A 19993-nucleotide genomic window follows, 5' to 3' on the forward strand; every position below is an offset into this window, starting at 1 on the left:
CCAATAACTACCTAGTTGAAGAGATAATGAAATAGATATCTATTTGATAACACACACAATTAGATGAATGTATAATTTGTTGCTCAGAGACAACTTTGATAATAAAAGAGACATATTCATAATGACACAGGGTTGAAATGTATAAACAGAAACCATCGAGGACCAAGCAGGTTAAATGTTCACCCTAGCTTTGTAAGGCATTCCATTCATTATTTAGTAAGCATTTACTGAGCATTCTTTTGTGTGGTGTGTTGAAAGAACTACCAGCCACATGATTTTCCTAGATATTGGAGTAAGAGAACCTGAGCAATCAGAAAAATGTTTGGATGAACTAAGAGGCTTTACACAAAGGTAAGAAAAACAAAAAGCAGAGAGGTCAATTAAAAAGTATATCAAAGGTAATTTAGTAGGACCTGAACCAAGGTATGGTGGTAGTGGGAATGAAGAAGAGGCAACAGATTACAGGGAGATCCAAAAGGCAGAAACAACAGGATTTCAATGGTAGATGAAGGCAGGAGGGAACTCGTGTGTAAATCTTCATTTGGATTTTATTATTTAATGGATAAGGAGTTCTCAGTACATTCATGTTCATCAGTAATTAAAGGCTACCTCCAACTGACATAAACTTCCCCTAAATCCAAGACACAATCTCATGGGTAGCTACTATCTATAAGCCTTATGTTGATCATCAAGCCAAATATTTTTCACTGCTACAATCTACAATGGTCCTCATTATGATGCAGTTACTTAGAAACTAAAAGACATAATCCATTTCTATAAGAAAGGTCTAAATAAAAAAGTAAAATTCAGGGGCTGACGCTGTGGTGCAGCAGGTTAACACCCAGGCCTGAAGTACCGGCATCCCATATGGGCCCCTGTTCAAGACCTGGCTGCTCCACTTTCAATCCAGCTCTCTGCTATGGCCTGGGAAAGCAGTAGAGGATACTTGGTCCCCTGCACCCACATGGGAGACCTGGAGGAAGCTCCTGGCTGCTGGCTTTGAATCAGCACACTTCTGGCAATTGTGGCCAATTGGAGAGTGAACCATCAGATAGAAGACCTCTCTCTCTCTCTCTCTCTCTCTGCCTCCCCTCTCTCTGTGTAACTCTGATTTTGAAATAAATAAGCTAATAAATATTTTTAAAAAGGAGTAGTAATGCTCAATATTTATAAAAAGGCCAGCACCGTGGCTCAATAGGCTAATCCTCCAACTTGTGGCGCCGGCACATCGGATTCTAGTCCCGGTCGCGGCGCCAGATTCTGTCCTGGTTGCCCCTCTTCCAGGCCAGCTCTCTGCTGTAGCCTGGGAGTGCAGTGGAGGATGGCCCAAGTGCCTGGGCCCTGCACCCCATGGGAGACCATGAGAAGCACCTGGCTCCTGCCTTCGGATCAGTGCAGTGCGCCGGCCGAAGCACGCTGGCCTCCGCGGCCATGGGAGGGTTTAACCAATGGTAAAAGGAAGACCTTTCTCTCTATCTCTCTCTCTCACTGTCCACTCTGCCTGTCAAAAAAAAAATTTATAAAAAAAAAGTTAAGTTAAAAAACCCACAAAATCATATATTTCAAAGCTAAATTTGGAATACCTCACTAATTCACAATTTATAGATTCATCAACCTTAGGTAACTAAAGCACAATTAAGCAGGAAAGAAGTAAAAAAAATTCCTTGGGGAGGGGCCAGCACTATGGCATTGTGGGTAAAGCTGCCACCTGCAGTGTGGCATCCCATATGGGCATCGGTTCAAGTCCTGGCTGCTCCACTTCTGATCCAGCTCTCTGCTATGGCCTGGGAAAGCAGTAGAAGATGACCCAAGGCCTTGGGCCCCTGCACCCATGTGGGAAACCTGGAAGAGGCTCCTGGCTCCTGGCTTCAGATTGACACAGCTCCGACCATAGCAGCCAATTGGGAATGAACCAACGGATGGAGGACCTTTCCCTCTCTTCCTCTCCTTCTCTCTCTGTGTAACTATTTCAAATAAATAAATAAATCTTTAAAAAAACAATTTCCTGGAACAGCCAAAATGCACATTATAAAGTCCAAGTAAGGTGTCTAGCCACTGGCTCACCATCATGACTCATAAAAACTCACTGTCCTGGCTATTCTGATATGAGTGGATGGACACAAAGCAGAAAAGAAAGCAATAGGTTTGAGCAGTGAATAAATGGAAAGGGCTCCAACAACAATGCTGCAGAGCTCTGTGGCTCCTAACTGAATGGGATATGCAGGCAGGCATCTCCTTAATTCCTGCGATGTCCTCAGTTGTCATAGGACCATAGAACTGAGCACAAGAATCGGAGCTTCCAAGGCCAACATCCACAATTCACTTAGTGATAGTGGAGCTCTGTAGCTTCGCTTCATGAGTACAACTAAACCTCCACACTTGATATGTCATCCTGTTAGGATCCACTGGAACTGGAGAGTGTATGGGGTCAGAGGGAGTAGAGGAGCATGGTGTGTGGGTCTCATGGTGGTGGTAGCTGTGCAGAGGGAGGGGTGGAGGAGGAGAAGAGCAAGAGCCCCTAGCACTGTGGGAACGAGGAGCAAAGGAGGAAGGGAGACAGGGGTGACTTGTCTGCATTATGCCTGGTACTCTCCTGGGTATGATTGATGCAATACGAATACTGTGAATATCATGATTACCCTAAAGGTGATTTCAGTCCTGGTGGACAAATGACAAGGACATAGATAATTAAAAACAATGTGACAAAAGTTGTGGGTGCAGAATACAGTCACCTACATCATTTGTGGATGCCATGCCCATCAGGTAGGAACCCACCAGGTTAAGGTCAGATCTCAGGCTGGCATTGTGGTGTAGAGGGTAAAGCTACCCCCAACAGTGCCAGCATCCCATATGGGCACTGGTTCAATTCCCAGCTGCTCCACTTCTGATCCAGAACTCTGCGGTGGACTGGGAAAGCAGATGGCACAAGCCCTTGGGCCCCTGCACCCTCATGGGAAGACCTGGAGGAATCTCCTGGCTCCTGGGTTCTGAGCAGTGCAGCTCCAGCTATTCCAGCCACCAACTGTGAAGTGAACCAGTGTATGGAAGACCTCTTCTCTCTCTGCCTCTCCTTCTATCTCTGTGTAACTCTGACTTTCAAATAAATAAATAAATCTTTTTTTAAAAAAGAGTCAGATCTCAGAGGTAGCAGAGCCCAGAAATGACACCGTTGTATGAAATGAAAATAGGCAGATGGTAGGTAGAAGCTTGGTAACTAAAGCTGGGATCAGCACATGGATCTTGACTGGCAGGCTGTCAAACCAATCATCAACTTGGACTAGGCTGGGATCTCCCAACTTGTATCCTAGTGCCCATGTCTTGGCAGAGAGGCATAACCAAGAAAGAGAAAATCATCTCTGGCCTTGGCTGAGGGGACTGTGGGAGCTCCCCACATTTGAAGCCAGAATCTTTTTAACCCTGAGATTCCCTCTTTCATAGGAAGGCTCATTCCTGACCTTGTCTTCTTAGCATAAACCTCTCAAGCCACCAGACCTCTGTTAGCCCCACATCACCGGGCACATGTGAATGTGAATGGCTGAATGAAGAGAATCTTGAGGTATCATGTAAATGGAAGACTCATGAATCTATTCTCACCTTATGGGTGTACTTGAAGGTGAGAAAACTGAGGCAGGGGACTTTGGTCATGTTCAACCATAGAGTCCTCCTTACAAAGCAAAAAAAAAAAAAAAAAAAAAAAAAGAAAGAAAGAAAACAAAACAAAACACAGAAAATCCTGTTCACACTTCAGAAGTGCCCAGCCATCCACCCCTGAGTACATGCTCCTGGAACAATGACAAATCCCCTAAGACCAGAGTTGGGCAGGCACTGTCTTGACAGTGTAGAAAACAGTTGGGGAGGAAAGGCCCTGCCCCTCTAGAGCCCATTGGTTAAAGGATCCAGCAAAAGACTCAGAGGCTTGCCACATCACACATCTGCCCACAGAATAGGATGGTCACAGATGTGCTGTGAGCTGTGGCCTCGTGGTACTGGCTGCAGCTGTTGACACATCAGGGATGACTGGTGGCAGTGGTTTGAGCTAATCCTGCCTCTGGCCAGCATTGCAGTATGCATGGAGCAAGTCTGCTCCTGGAGTGCCTGATGAGGCCAAGGGATGTGTGTAGACCTACAGGCAGAGGAAGTATGCAGCACTGGCCTCAAGGTTGGAAAGTTGCCATAGCAACAATATTTTCAGAAGGTGATGTGGCAGGGGTAGCCCTGCAAGGCAGGGTGGACTCCTGACTACATGTCCATCCCCTTATGCTGCTCTGAACTTAGAGGAGCCTGAATTGAGTACAACAAGCTGGGTGGGTGATATTGAGAGACCACCAGATGAGATTCTGGTTAATGTATGCAGGTTATGGGTCATAATGACAACTTGATGTGCAATGTTGGGTGCTGTCCCATGTGTTTACTCACATGCCTGATATGAATGAGGGTCAGACAGAGGGAGAGTGGGCAATGGGATTTTCTTTTCTTTCTTCCTTCCTTCCTTCCTTCCTTCCTTCCTCCCTCCCTCCCTCCCTCCCTCCCTCCCTCCCTCCCTCCCTCCCTTTCTTTCTTTCTTTCTTTCTTTCTTTCTTTCTTTCTTTCTTTCTTTTTTGACAGGCAGAGTGGGCAGTGAGAGAGAGACAGAGAGAAAGGTCTTCCTTTTGCTGTTGATTCACCCTTCAATGGCCACCGCGGCCAGCGCGCTGTGGCCGGCACACCACGCTGATCCGATGGCAGGAGCCAGGTGCTTCTCCTGGTCTCCCATGGGGTGCAGGGCCCAAGCACTTAGGCCATCCTCCACTGCACTCCCAGGCCACAGCAGAGAGCTGGCCTGGAAGAGGGGCAACCGGGACAGAATCCGGTGCCCAGACCGGGACTAGAATCCAGTGTGCCAGCGCCACAAGGCGGAGGATTAGCCTAGTGAGCTATGGCACCGCCCGCGCCATGGGATTTTCAAGAAGAACCTATGAGCAAGTGAAGCAGGCTGATTTCTTGCCTGGGGCTACTAGAGAAGAAGAAAGGTTTGCAGGCTAGAAAATGAGCAAAGACAGGAAACACAGCATCTCCTTTGCCCCTTCCCCAAGATGCACACCCAAGGTTAGCAATTGCCTTCCTCTTAAATCTGAATTGGTGCCAGTAACGATGTTGGAACTTGTGAATAAAGGGCCTAATGTGGCTAATATTCTGCTTATCTTTCCTACACATGGCCGAACAAATGATATTTGCTTAAAACAAATATAGGCATGCACATAGCTTGAGACTTGACTGAGAGTTCTTGCAAAATGTAAGTACTCCTTGCTGACTTGAAAGATGCTAAATGTGTGGCTCCATATTGGGATTGGGAGTTCTGTCATTAGAGCTGGATTTTGCCATTGGTGATGCACATCATTTTCTCAACTAGGTCTCTGACAACTCCTATGGCATTCACCCTTGCTAGACATTTCCTCAGGTTCCCAGCTGAAAGGCAGCCAAACATGAATCCCATTATCTAAAGACTGGCATCTGTGGTCTCTTTGCGTGAGACCCTCAGCTGTCCGGCTGGAAGAGCAACAGCATCTCTCCACAAGAAACACTGGAGACAGGCCTGATGAGCCTGTCTGTTTTTTAGCAATCAGGCTCAGAATTTATAGGGGAAGAGGGGAAGAAAAAACCTTGGGTGGCAACAGCAAGTCTATAGAGCAGAAGGGGCAACATGCCAAAAGACCTCCAACTAATTGACTTCTAGGTCACTTAGCACACATAGGCCCCTGGGCTCCTTTGTGCAACCAGCCCATGTCTGGGAGTTGCTTATCAGCTCTCTGTTTATGAACCACAAAAGCATAGCCACAAGGCTTCCAACAGGAAGAGGGGATGGAGGAAATGGGCCTGGAGCTCCTGCCACTTGCCAGCAGCCAGGCTGTGGGGTCCCTCCTGGGAGGCATAGCGCACCATGCCCTCTCAACCTCCTGCATGGGCAGGGCAGGCAGTCCCATGGGATCACCCACAGAAATCTATCCGAACTGCAAAAGATTGTGATTGGCTAAATTTTATTATAGAATTTATATCAGAAATTTCCCACCAAAGTCTGCTTTATTCTGACTTTGTCAAACACAGTGATGGAGAAAGGACAAAAATCCTTATGTCCATGTTGATCTCTCACCTACACAAAAAGCAGTCCCCTGTTTCTCTGACTTGCTAATACAGCCTCTCCCCCCCACCCCGCCTTGACCAGCCTTGCTCTGCCTCAACTTTTGGACACAACACTATGTGAAAACTCTGCTATCAGCCTGAGATCTCCCCCACTCCTCCCAAGCTGTCTCCCTCTATCTCAGTGCTCAGCCTCAGAGCCCAGCCTCAGCCCAAACCCCTCCCAGCTCACACTGTGACCTCAAAGGACCTTTAAATCTAGCCCAAGCTCTTCTCTATCTCAGCAGCCCTGCTTTAGCTCAGACCTCCAAGCTCCTTCCCAGCACTTTGTGCTATATAAAGCACCAGTCTGTAAGACAGAGGGTTCTCTCTTTGCTGTGTTTGCTGGGAACTCTCTGCCACGCATTCACCTTGGAGTGAATCAACCTTCTGAATAAACCTGGTCTGCCTGTGGCTCCATGCTCTGTCTCCTCTTTCTTGGCACACAGCTTGTCTTGTTTTGTGGACTTGTGCATGGAGATTTAAGATTACTACCCCAATCCCTGACCATTTGAAAGCTAATTTATAGACATGGACTTGGCATGTGGCTCCATTAATGTGTGTCTGTGGTCTTAGAAGTTCTTTTGGCTGCTTTTATTGGGAGGTGACTGTCAGGAAATAAACTGCTAGGAAGAGATTGATGAGATTTCCTTTGAATTCTGTGGTGCTTCACTGAAACTTGGAACACTTTGGTGATCTAAGATGAAAAGCTCATTAACAATTCTTGCTCAAAGATGCTAAAAATAATCAGCTATCTAGATCATAGACCTTGGATAAATGTTCTCTCCAACTTGAAATTTCTTCTTTTCTTTTCTTTTCTTTTCTTTTCTTTTCTTTTCTTTTCTTTTCTTTGTTATTTGACAGGTAGAGTTACAGACAGTGAGAGAGAGAGAGAGAGAGAGACAGAGAGAAAGGTGTTCCTTCTGTTGGTTCACTCCCCAAATGGCCACAATGGCTGGAGCTGCACCAATCTGCAGCCAGGAGCCAGGTGCTTCTTCCTGGTCTCCCATGCAGGTTCAGGGGCCCAACCACTTGGGTCATCCTCCACTGCCCTCCTGGGCCACAGCAGAGCTGGACTGGGAGGGGAGCAGCTGGGACTAGAACCTGGTGCCCATAGGGGATGCCAGCACCGCAGACAGAGCATTAACCAAGTGAAATTTCTAGAGAAGACTTCACCTAAATGTTTTCAGCATTGATGTTTTCAGAAAGGAAATACAAAGAGCTACCCTTTTCCTTTGACTTAGCTGAACTTAGTTGTGGGAAGGAAGGGGAATGTGGAACCCAGTGACTGGTGATGTCTGGAGACCTAAGCTCCTAATGGCTACTTCCATGATTTCCTACAGCTTTTAAATCTGAGTGAAATCAGGTGAGAAACTCTAGTGTGCAAGCAAAGCACTCTGACAATCAATATGTGGTACACAGTAGAGACTAGGGTACCTGAGGAGTCAAATAGTCATTTTTCAACATGGTGATTGCCTTAGAGCCATGAGCTTCAGCCCCCTGGGTGTAAGAAATTCCCAATTTTTGGTCCCCCAAATCCAGAGAGGATTCCGTACAGCTCATGACAAGAGAAGTTTTGACCAAACATGTGAAGCCCTTTTTGCATTCTTGATAGGATTTCTCAGGATCAAGGTTCTAAGCATTTTGACCTTGAGATTTCTAGCTGGACCCTTGGATATGTCAATGGATAATTTTGTATTTTCTAAAAACACTTGAAATCAGTTTAGCAGAAAATATTCTTAAATACAGATCTTAGGCTACTTTAGACACTAATTTCCAGAATGCTGCAGGAAAGAAAAAAACTAAATATCCCATTAAACTGCTAGTAGAGGGGCCAGTGCTGTGGCACAGTGGGTTAAAGCCCTGGCTTGACACTCCAGCATTCCATATGGGCACCAGTTTGAGTCCTGGGAGCTCCACTGTTGATCCAGCTCCCTATTCATGTTCCTGAGAAAGCAACAGAGGATGGCTCAGGTCCTCGGGCCTCTACATCCACATGGGAGACCCAGAAGAAGCTCCTGGATCCTAGCTTCAGATTAGCTCAGCTCCAACTGTTTCAGCCACTTGGGGAGTGAACCAGCAAATGCAAGTGCTCTCTCTCTCTCTGTGTCTCTGTCTCTCTCTGTAACTGTCTTTCAAATACACAGAATTAGTTACATGAGATTGAATTAATCATATTTATGGATTTCTATGCTTTTATTTAAATGTTTTTGGTTCTGCATTTCAGTGTTTCATCTAGATTCAGGAAGATTTCTACAATTTCTATTGGTTACTATACTTTAGTATAGTTTTATAAATAGATGGAAATGTTTACCTTTCCACCTACTTAATTCCTCTAAAATGCAAAACTTTTTTGGTTTCTTGTGGCAACGTTATTGTATGAGCTCAGTAAGAATCCATTATCAGGGCCGGCACTGTGGCATAGCAAGCAAAGTCGCTACCTGCAGTGCTGGCATCCCATATGGGCAATGATTCAGGTCCCGACTGCTCCACTTCTGATCTGGCTCTCTGCTATGGCCTGGGAAAGCAATGGAAGATGGCTCAAGCCCTTGGGCCCCTGCACCAGTGTGGGAGAACCAGAAGAAGCTCGTGGCTTCAGATCAGCCCAGCTCTGGCCATTGTGGCCATTTGGAAGAGTGAACAAGCAGATGGAAGACATCTTTCTCCCCTCTTGCCTCTGCCTCTTTGTAATTCTGGCTTTCAAGTAAAAATGAATAAATTTAAAAAAAGAAGAATCTATTATCATCATACCACAATATCCTTGAAAACGTTAGCATATACAAAAATTATGCACAGAATATCTGGCATCATGAACTCCTACCCTTGCAATTAGTGAATAGAGTTTTCACTTCTTGGTGAACCCCAAAACTTGAAAATACCAGATATTGCTGGTAAAAAAGAAAATATAAGCCTGTCTTGGATTCAATTTTTAACTTTCAGAATTTTTGGATCAGACATTATACATATTTAATGTAAGTAGTTAGCACACTGTAATACTCCTTCTTTCAGATCACAACTCTGTTCATTGTTTTTGTTTTATTTCAAAGATTTAGTTTTTCATTTATTTGAAAGGCAGAATTACAGACAAAGAGGGAGAGACAGAGAAAGAGAGGTCTTCCATCCATGGTATACTCCACAAATGGCTGCAATAGATGGAATGGGGCAAGGCTGAAGCCAGGAATCAGGAACTTCATCTGAGTCTTCCCCATGGGTGACAGGGGTCCAAGCACTTATGTCATCTTCTACTGCTTTCCCAGGTCCATTAGCATGGAGCCAAATAAGAAGTGACTCAAATTGGCACTCGTATGGGATGTAGGCATCAAAGATGGCAGCTGAACCACTGGGCCACAATACCAGCCCATGTTCATGGGCCTGAAAACTTTCACTGAGGTTAATAAGCATTTCCTGTGTACTTATATGATGTTAATTATGGTATTCTGCTATTCGCTTGTAACCTTGTTCATTGTTTTCACATATAACTTCTGTATAGCTTATATGCATAGATGTAACTCAATTTGTTATCATCTTGTTGGTTTTGTTAAACACTTTTATTTTGAACTTTGGGCCTATTGAATGGCATACTTCTGCAGAAGTACAATTCCCAGCAAAATAATCCTGGCTAGGTACTTCAGGGCAACGACTTCTGTATACAGAACAGATAGATCTAAGTTTAGCAATGGACTACAGATAAAGTTAGCCTGATGACCACTCCTAAATCTTCCTTGTTAATCAAATGTGACTAAAAACATATTTACACTGACTTCTTCTCATCAAATGTTTCTATCTTGACATGGGTCTGCATGAAAAACCAGGTCAAATACAACTTTGCAACAAGAGACAGATGGAACATGATTGATCAGCTGTGATTTCAGAACTAGATCTTCATCATAAGGAAGAAACAAAAGTCAAGATGTAGTGAGTCACTGGTGTGAACTCTAAAGCAAATTAGATAAAGCAAAGAAGTTATAAAGATTTTTAATGAATGATGGATAGTAACTGGCACAAAAAGACTCTGCTAGAACTACAATCTCTAGAGTGCCCTCCCATTTTGAAAAAGAGATGAGAACTAGATATGATACTTAATATTCTCACACCTAATGCTACATCTATATGCTATTTAAAATGATTGTCATTCTATGAGTCTGCTGTGTGGACTGCTTCCCAACTCAACATGTCTTAGAATGCAATGTCTGGCCTCATTCTAAGTCCTTTTTTATTTTTGCTAAATATTTATTTATTTATTTGAAAGATAGCCTTACAAAGAGAGAGAGGGAGAGACACAGAGATCTTCCATCTGCTGGTTCACTCCCCAAATTGCTGCAACAGCCAGAGACGGGCCCACCCAAGTCAAGAGCCAAGAGCTTCTTCCAGGTCTCCCAAGTGGTTGCAGGAGCCCAGGACTTGGGCCATCCTCTGCTCATTTCCCAGGTGCATTATCAAAGATGGATCAGAAGTGGAGCATCTGGGACTCAAACCCATGTCCGTATGATGCTGCCAAGGCAGGCGGTGGCTTTATCCTCTACACTAAAGTGGAAGCCCCATGCACACAAAGTCTTAATCAGTGACTCTTCCTGGCTTTAAACTGAAAGTTTTCAGGCAGAAAAATCACTAATTTCTCTGGTTTCATTTGAGGTACAGAAATAAAAAGCATGTTGCTTTTATTACTGCTGTAGAATGGTGATGCACCTGCAAGATAAAGCTATGCAGAAACTGGCTGTGTAAACCTTCTATTTATGCAGAAGATCACTACAGCTAAACCCAGAACTAGGGAGTTTTTTCTTAAAGAAACACCTACAGCAGCTGCTGTTGTGGTGTAACAGGTAAAATGCCAACTATGACTCTAGCATCCTATATGAGTACTGATTTTAGTCTTGGCTGCTGCACTTCCAATCCAACACTTTGCTAATGGCCTTTCAAAACCAGTGGAAGATGACCCAAGTACTTGTGCCCTGGCTGCCCAGGCTGGAGACCATGAAGAAGCTCCTGACTCCTGGATTTGGCATGATTAAGCCCTGGCTGATGCCACCATCTGGGGAAGTGAAACAGCAGGTGGAAGATCTCTCCCTCTCTCTCTCCCTGTTAATTAATAAGTAAGCAAATAAAGAAATTAAAGAAATGCCTACAACCTCCTCTCTTTTCATCCTTAAAATACCCTCACATTACCTCATAAATTTCATGAAGCACTCTAGGCTCTCAATGTTATCTGGATAATTTCTCTTCAAATGCAAAAAGAATTGGTTGACTTTTCCAAACACTTTGTATTGAAGAGACTACTTATTTTTCTTCATCTGTTCTAGACACCGTAAAAGTCAATTAACTGGCCAGCTCCGCAGCTCAATAGACTAATGCTCTGCCTGTGGCAACAGCACACTGGGTTCTAGTCCCGATCAGGGTGCTGGATTCTGTCCCAGTTGCTCCTCTTCCAGTCCAGCTCTCTGCTGTGTCCCAGGAAGGCAGTGGAGGATGGCCCAAGTGCTTGGGCCCTGCATCCACATGGGAGACCAGGAGAAGCACCTGGCTTCAGATCAACGCGGTGCGCTGGCCGCAGCGGCCATTGGAGTGTGAACCAATAGAAGGAAGACCTTTCTCTCTGTCCACTCTGCCTGTCCAAAAAAAAAAAAAAAGTCAATTGACTATGGGTTAATGACTTGTTCTCTATTCTGCCCCATTGCTTAATGTATGTGCTTTAATGCCAGTGATATGCTATTTTGATTACTATAGCTTTGTAAAATATATTAAGTAGTGTGACCATTCCAGCTTTCTTCTTTTACTTCAATATTGACTTGACTATTCATTATCCTTCACAGTTCTGTACAATTCTGGGGACTTTAAAATATTTTGTTAAAGAGGGGCTGGTTGGCACTGTGGTTTAGTGGGTAAAACCACCACCTGCAGTACCAGCATCCCATTAGCGTGCCAGTTCAAGTACCGACTACTCCACTTATGATTCAGCTCTCTGCTATGGTCTAGGATAGCAGTGGAAGATGGCCCAAGTCCTTGGAGACCTGGAAGAAATCCTGCTTCTTGGCTTTGGATTAGCACCCTGCCACAGCCTTTGTGGCCATCTGTGGAGTGAACCAGTGGATGGAACACTTGATTCTCTGTCTCTGTCTCTCTGCAATTCTTTCAAATAAATAAATCTTTTAAAAAGTTTTGTTAAAGAATAGCATTGAAACTTTGCAATTGCACTGAGTCTGTATATTGCTTTGGATAGTAAGAATATCCTAATACTATTCTAACTTATGAACTTGAGTAATGTTTCAATTATTTCTGTTGTATTCAATTTCTTCACCAACATTTTAAAATATTCAGCATTCAGGTAATTATCTTCCTAGATTAAATTCACTCATATATATTTATTTTTTTCTGCTAGAATTTGTTTTTCAAAAAAATGGTTCTTAGGTTATATAAATTCTCTTAATTTTGTATTCTATAACAGCTGCAAAGAAAAAAAGCATCTGGCAAAACAAACCCAGATTCATTATTTAAAAATTTCAAGAGAGAGGGCCAGGGGCTGATGCTGTGGTGCAGCAGATTAAAGCCCTGGCCTAAAGCGGCAGCATCCCATATGGGTGCCAGTTCTAGAACCAGCTGCTCCACTTCCAATCCAGCTCTCTGTTGATGGCCTGGGAAAGCAGTAGAAGATGGCCCAAGTCCTTGGGCCCCTGCACCCAAGTGAGGACCTGGAAGAAGCTCCTGGCTGTTGCGGCCATCTGGGGAGTGAACCATTGGATGGAAGACCTCTCTCTCTCTCTCTCTCTCTCTCTCTCGCCATCTGGGGAGTGAACCACTGGATGGAAGACCTCTTTCTCTGTTTCTCTCTCCCTCTTTCTCTCTCTCTCTCTGCCTCTCTTCTCTCTGTGTAACTCTATTAAATAAATAAATCTTTAAAAAAGAGAGAGAGAGAGAGAGACAAGGCCAGTGTTGCAGTACAGATGGTTAGGCCACTGTCTACAGCACCAGCATCCCACATGGTCACTGATTCAAGTCCCAGCTGCTCCACTTCTGATCCAGGTCTCTGCTACTGTGCCAGGGAAAGCAGCAGTGGATGGCCCAACTGCTTGCACCTATGTTGGAGACTTGGATGAAGCTCCTGGCTCCTGGCTTTGACCTGGCCCATCCCTGCCATCAGTTGGGCATTCATTTGGGGAGTTGAACTAGTGAATGGAAGATCTCTGCCTCTGCTCTCTCTTTGTAACTCTGACTTTCAAATACTAAATAAATCTTTTAAAAAAAGAAATGCATCTCAATAAAATAAAGGCCATAAATGACAAGCTCACAGCTAACACCACAGTCAACAGTGAAAATTTGAAAACTTTTCCTCTTAGGCAGACATCGTGGAATACTGGGTAAAGTCACCATCTAATGCCAACCTCTCATATGGCATTGTTTGTGTCCCAGATGCTCCACTTCTGATGAAACTCCCTTTTAATGACCAGGAAATGTCAAAAGAACATTCTCCAAATGCTTGGGCCCTTGTAACCCATGTGAGCCCCAAAAGAAGCCCCTGTCTTTCGGCTGGCCCAAGGCTGGCCATTGCAGCCATCAGGAATGAACCAGAGCATGGAAGATTTCTCTCTGTCTCTCCTGACTCCTTGAAAATATAAACATTTCCAGGGCCAGCGCTTGGTGCAGTGGATTAAGCCCTGGCCTGAAGTGTCGGCATCCCATATGGGTACTGGTTCTAGTCCAGCTGTTTCTCTTCTGATCCAACTCTGCTGTGGCCTGAGAAAGCAGTAGAAGATGGCCCAAGTCTTTGGGCCCCTGCACCCATGTGGGAGACCTGGAGGAAGCTCCTGGCTCCTGGCCTCTGATGGCATAGCTCTAGCTGTTGCAGCCATCTGGGGAGTGAACCAGCAGATGGAAGACCCCTCTATCTCTCTCTGCCTTTCCTCTTTCTGTGTAACTCTAACTTTGAAATAAATAAATAAATCTTAAAAAAAGAAAAGAAAAACATTTCCTATAACAACAAAGAATACAAGGATGTCTACTCTCATCACCTCAATTGTGTATAGGACTGAAACATCTAGTGGGAGCAATTAGTGAGAAAAAGAAATAAAACTGGACCTTAGCTATTTAGAAAACCCTAATGATTCCATGAGAGGCTATTCATTGTCCTGAATTGTGCAGCATGTCAAGCCATTGTTTGTGCTGCCAGCATTCCCTAACAGAGCCCCAGCTCTAATCCCAGCTACTTTGCTTCTGATCCAGTTTCTTGCTAATATGCCTGGGAAAGCAGCAGAGGATGGTCCAAGCCTTATGTGCCTGTTACCCAATGTAAGAGACAATGATGGCTGCTGGCTTCAGCCTGCCAAAGATCTGCCTGTTGTAGCCATTCAAGAAATAAACTGTCATTCTTACTCTCTCTCCCCATCTGTCTCTGCCTATCTCAGAGTCTCCTGCTTTTAAGACAAATAGGGACCAGCACTGTGGCAGAGGAGGTTAAGTGGCCTCCTGTAATAACAGCATCTCATAGGGATACCAGTGTGGGTTCCATCTGATCAACTTCCATTCCAGTTCTCAGGTAATACACCTGGGTCCAAGGTTCAAGTGCCTGGGCCCCTGCAACCACATGGGAGACCTGGAAAGAAGCTCCTGGCTCCTGGCTTTGGCCTGTCCCAGCCCTGGTTATTGCAGAAGTGAACCAGCAGATGGAAAAACTGATTCTCTCTCTCTTTCTCTGTAACTGCCTTTCAAGTAAATAAATATTATAGCAAGCAAACATAGCAAATAAATATTTTTCAAGATTTCTTTCATTTATTTGAAAGGCAGAGTTACAGGGAGATAGAGAGATCTTTGATCTTGGTTCACTGCCCACATGTCTACAGTGGCATGGCTGGGGAGCCAGAAACATAGGTTGCAGAGGCCCAAGCACCTGAACCATCTTTCCCTGATTTTCCAGTGCATTAGCAAGAAGCTGGATAGGAAGTAGAAGAGCCAGGACTCTAATCAGTGCACACGTGGTATAGCGGAATGGCATGTGGTTGCTGGACTAAAATAGATAGATCTTTAAAAAGGAAAATTTAAAAAACTATTAAATCCAAAAATGCATTCCATAAAGTTGCAGGATACAGAATCAACCAGGTTGTAGTAATTGTGCTACATCAAAAATGTTTGAAGCAATGTAGATTTATCTTGGAGAAGGACAGACTGAAAGATTAATACCAACCGGCGCCGCAGCTCAATAGGCTAATCCTCCACCTGCGGCACCGGTACACCAGGTTCTAGTCCTGGTCAGGGTACCGGATTCTGTCCCAGTTGCCCCTCTTCCAGGCCAGCTCTCTGCTGTGGCCTGGGAGTGCAGTGGAGGATGGCCCAAGTGCTTGGGCCCTGCACCCCATGGGAGACCAGGAGAAGCACCTGGCTCCTGCCATTGGATCAGCGCGGTGCACCGGCCACAGTGCACCAGCTGCAGCGGCCATTGGAGGGTGAACCAATGGTAAAAGGAAGACCTTTCTCTCTGTCTCTCTCTCTCACTGTCCACTTTACCTATAAAAAAAATTAATGCCTTGCTAGTGAATAAATGTGGAATCTGATGTCACAGAGTAAAAGATGTAAGCATTGTGAATGTGTATTGTTTCCTAGGCTGCCATAAAATCATGACAAAATAGGTGACTTAAAACAACTAAAATGGGATAGGCATATAAAAATGTGGAATAAATATATATTCTTTTTCTGTTCTTGAGGCCGGAAATCTGATATCAGGGTGTCGGCAGGGCCATGTTCCTTCTAATGGCTCTAGAGAAGAATGCCTCCTTGCCTTTACCTAGCTTTTGATGATTGCCTGCAATCATTGACATTCAGTGGCTGGAAGCTGTATCTCTCTAATTTCTGCCCCTGTTGTCATGACATCTCCTTTCTCTGTATCTTTATATGGCTTTCTTTTTTTAATATTTTATTTTTTTGACAGGTAGAGTTACAGACAGTGAGAAGCAGAGACAGAGAGAAAGATCTTCCATCTGCTGGTTGACTCCCCAAATGGTGGCAACAGCTGGAGCTGGGCTGATCCAAAGCCATGAGTCAGGAGCTTCCTCCAAGTCTCCCACATGGGTGCAGGGGCCCAAGGACTTGGGCCATCTTCTACTGCTTTCCCAGGCCATCAGCAGAGAGCTGGATTGGAAGAGGAGCAGCCAGGACTAGAACTGGTGCCCATATGGGATGCCGGTGCCACAGGTGGAGATTAAACTTCTGTGCCACAGCACTGGCCCCTGTGTGATCTGCTTATAAAAACAATACATATTGGGGGCCAGCACTGTGGTGTAGCAGGTAGGGCTTCCACCTGCAGTGCCAGTATCCCTTATGAGCACCACTTTGAGTGCCAGCTGCTCCACTTTTGATCCAGCTCTCTGCTGTGGCCTGGGAAATCAGTAGAAAATGACCCAAGTCCTTGGGCCCCTGCCCCCACATGGGAGACCTGGAAGAAGCTCTTGGCTCCTGGTTTTGGATTGGCACAGCTCCGGCCATTGCAGCCAATTGGCGAGGGAACCAGTGGATGGAAGATCTCTCTCTCTCTGCCTCTCCTTCTCTCTCTCTGTGTAACTCTGACTTTCAAATAAATAAATAAATAAATGTTCAAAAGCAAAAAAAGTAGAGAATGAGATTTTGACAAAACATAAAATGTCTTTTCCTCATTTAATAATCAGAAATGTAAAATATTCTCTTGTAGTCTGTTTATTTTAACAAGCTGCTCAACCAGATAACTTGGAAATCAAACCTGATGATAAAGTACTAAAATTTAATTAGAAATTAGAATAATGTTGTTTCCAAAGGCTTGGACTCTGTCCCAAGTGTGGGGAGTGGGTCCCTGTGGGGAGCAGGGCCCATCTCCTGCAACATGGTGAAATAAGTACTGAGACGACCAAGACTAGACTGGACTACTGAGACTATTGAGACTAACTCTATGCGCCTGATCTCCCACCATATGGCGCTCTGAGGAAGTAAACAAATCTTACACAGCTGCTTCGTCAATTAGCTGATTCCTGATCCAACCTCTGATTGGAGGAGAACAGCATGCTCAGTGCGTGGGCAGCAGAGCACGGATTGGTGGAAGAGGACTATAAAGGCAAGATAGAAGCAGCATGGAGGGATTCGCTTATGCGCCACAGACATCTCACAAAATGCACCGAAAGAATAACAAGAATGCGGACACACACCAAGTGGAATGCGGTTAGAATGCAGTTAGCACAGGAGCAAACTTGAGCACACAACGCAGAGTCATTCGCTTAAACAACAGTGTCCAGTCTGGTGTAGCTCCCCCCACCCCCATGAGCCCGCTGGAGAGCGACAAGTGGTTTCGTGACTCAGATACAGATGGGGGGAAAAAGCCACGGGGAGCGAGAGACAAAAAGCCGCCGGCGAAAAATAGAGAGAAATAAGAAAGCTGGAGAAAGGAAAATAAGAAAAAGCCGCAGGAAGAAAACCGCAGGGAGAGAAAGAAAGCTGAGGGGAAAAAAGCTGCGGGGGGGATAAGAGAGCCGGGAAATAGAAAAAAAAAATAAGAAAGTCTCCCCACAACATGGCGATGAGAGGGCTTGGATTCGGACTGCCTAGGGTGATAAGCACCTGTGGGCAACTCTAGCAGAGCAGAGTATGTGCCGCGGGGCACCGAAGACAGGCGTGTATGAACACCACAAAGAATAAAAAGAAGGGGGAGCTGTGGGGAGCAGGGCCCTGTGGGGAGCAGGGCCCATCTCCCCACAGCAGGTGCCAATTAAAATAATGAGGACATGGTTTTGGAGAGAATAAAACAGAGCAGTTAATCCTTTGCAAACGAGGACACAGAAGTCTATCAAATCTCAATGATAGTTACCAAATAATCAGGCCCTTGCTGCTTGCTGCTCAGATGGTCAATTCATCAGAGTGTTGGTAAAAGGAAAGGGTTAATTTAAAAAATCCAGTACTCTTGGGGGAAAGAGATCCCCCAATCCAAAGTGAGCTCTTTCCCAACAAGCCAACAGGACAGTTGCAGAGTGAGGTTGGAAATAGAACAATGAGTCTATTTGATTAACAATTATGCAGATTTTCATGCTTTGTTCTGATGAGGGTCCTACCTTGGCAGAGGAGTGTAGCATGGATCCCTCAGCTGGCAGTTCTTGATACGGAGCTCAACATCAGTTGGGAGAGCTCAACATCAGTTGGGAGGAGACTTTCTGTAGCTGGGTCAAAAGTCTGCCATTCCAAATCATCCCCTTTCAGTGGACTCCTAAAATTCTTATGAAAACAATATTCACAAGACTAGGGTTAGAGTAGATGCCTTCAGGAAGGTAAAATGTGGGAAGGGAAGGTGCCTTTATTATGGCTAATAATTCCTCACTGTCAAGTTTTCTGATCCATATGTATGGAATAGGCTACTTTCTGCTGAATGAAAGTAATGTAGGGGAATTTTTGGAATGGAAAATTGACATTGTTTTGACCCTTGCTTTCTCCCTTTGAAGAGAGATAAAAGCAAGAACATTTGTTTAGCTTCTGGCTCATACATTCATTTGTAAAGTTTCTGTAACATAGTGACTTTAAACCCTAAGTAAATTCCCAATAACATTATTAGAATGTTAGTCCTCATTTAAAATTCCTCCTAAAATAGACCTGGTTCCAGATGGTATCCAGGAAATGAATTTGAAAGCCAGTCTCTACCTCCTTGGGAAAGGGGAGCCACACAGGTAGTTTCCGCATGTTTTACCTTGCAGGTGCCTTATCATTTCACAGTAATAATAAAAGCAACAACATATTAACATTACTCTACCTAAACAGCAAATCATAAAACTGTTGGCAGCTTTCACTAAGAATTTTTAACCTCAAGTAAGTAAAGCCATTGACTAGGGCTCAGTTTGTAGGTCAGACATAGTATTAAACTGGATGGGCATGTTAGCTAGGAAAATGATCCCAGAGCTATTGGGATTTTATACACAATATCTTGTTTTGATGGGGGCACAAATTTCTTCTTTGGATGGCCATGAGGGTGTTTCAAGCCATTTGGCTTTGGGGGATTGCCTTCCTCAGTAGGGAAATTTAAGCTCAGTTATCTCTCCTTCACCATCCAATAGGCACCTGCATAATAAGAAAAAGCATAGTTCCTACCACTTTCTCTCTATATAACCCTGCTATTTAAATAAAGAAAATCAATCTTTTAAAAAAAATGAATTCCAGATCCAAATTTCTAAAGGGGATGTCAATCACATACAGGCTTGCTGGACTATAGTGTTCCAAGCATCCATGCACATGTCCCTCGGAAGGCTTTAGAAGAAAGGTGGCTGACACTCATCATTTTTAGATTAATGAGCAGGTCGTGTGACTGTGAGCTGGGAACCTCCCTGTTGTTTATGAGGTTGCAATGGTGAGATGGGCTGTCTAAGAGTGAACTGCTCTGCCTCTCCATAGTACATCATCAGTGGCTGTTATTCTTACATGCATTAGGCAGTCTTGGCTAGCAATGTCCAGATTTTTAAATATTTAAATTTTTAAATTTGAGTCAGTATTCTGAGTCCTAGTTCTTGCTTCTTGATTACCAAGAATTCCAAAACCTATCTCAGATCTGAAAACCCCAGTATGGGTGCTGTATATAGATTCTAGCATAATGTGAGAGTATAAGATGAGAGAACTCCAAACATTGTATTTAGTTAGCATACCTTAGAAATAGTGGCAGTCTGTAGAGGTTGCAAATCTACCTACCAGGGTGGTGAGACATTTAAGGGATTTTAATAATTCTCCAAAAATTATTAAAAGGAAAAACAGCAACATGATAAAGGCTGGCTTCCCATGAGTCCTAACCCTATTCATCTTCCTGCACTATACACCCTCACCCATCCGTGATCCATACCCACCCTACATAGCTTGTCTGGGCCGC

This window comes from Oryctolagus cuniculus, chromosome 21 (genome assembly GCF_051225735.1).
Source record: "Oryctolagus cuniculus isolate XC-2025 breed Fujian yellow rabbit chromosome 21, ASM5122573v1, whole genome shotgun sequence".
Taxonomy (NCBI): domain Eukaryota; kingdom Metazoa; phylum Chordata; class Mammalia; order Lagomorpha; family Leporidae; genus Oryctolagus; species Oryctolagus cuniculus.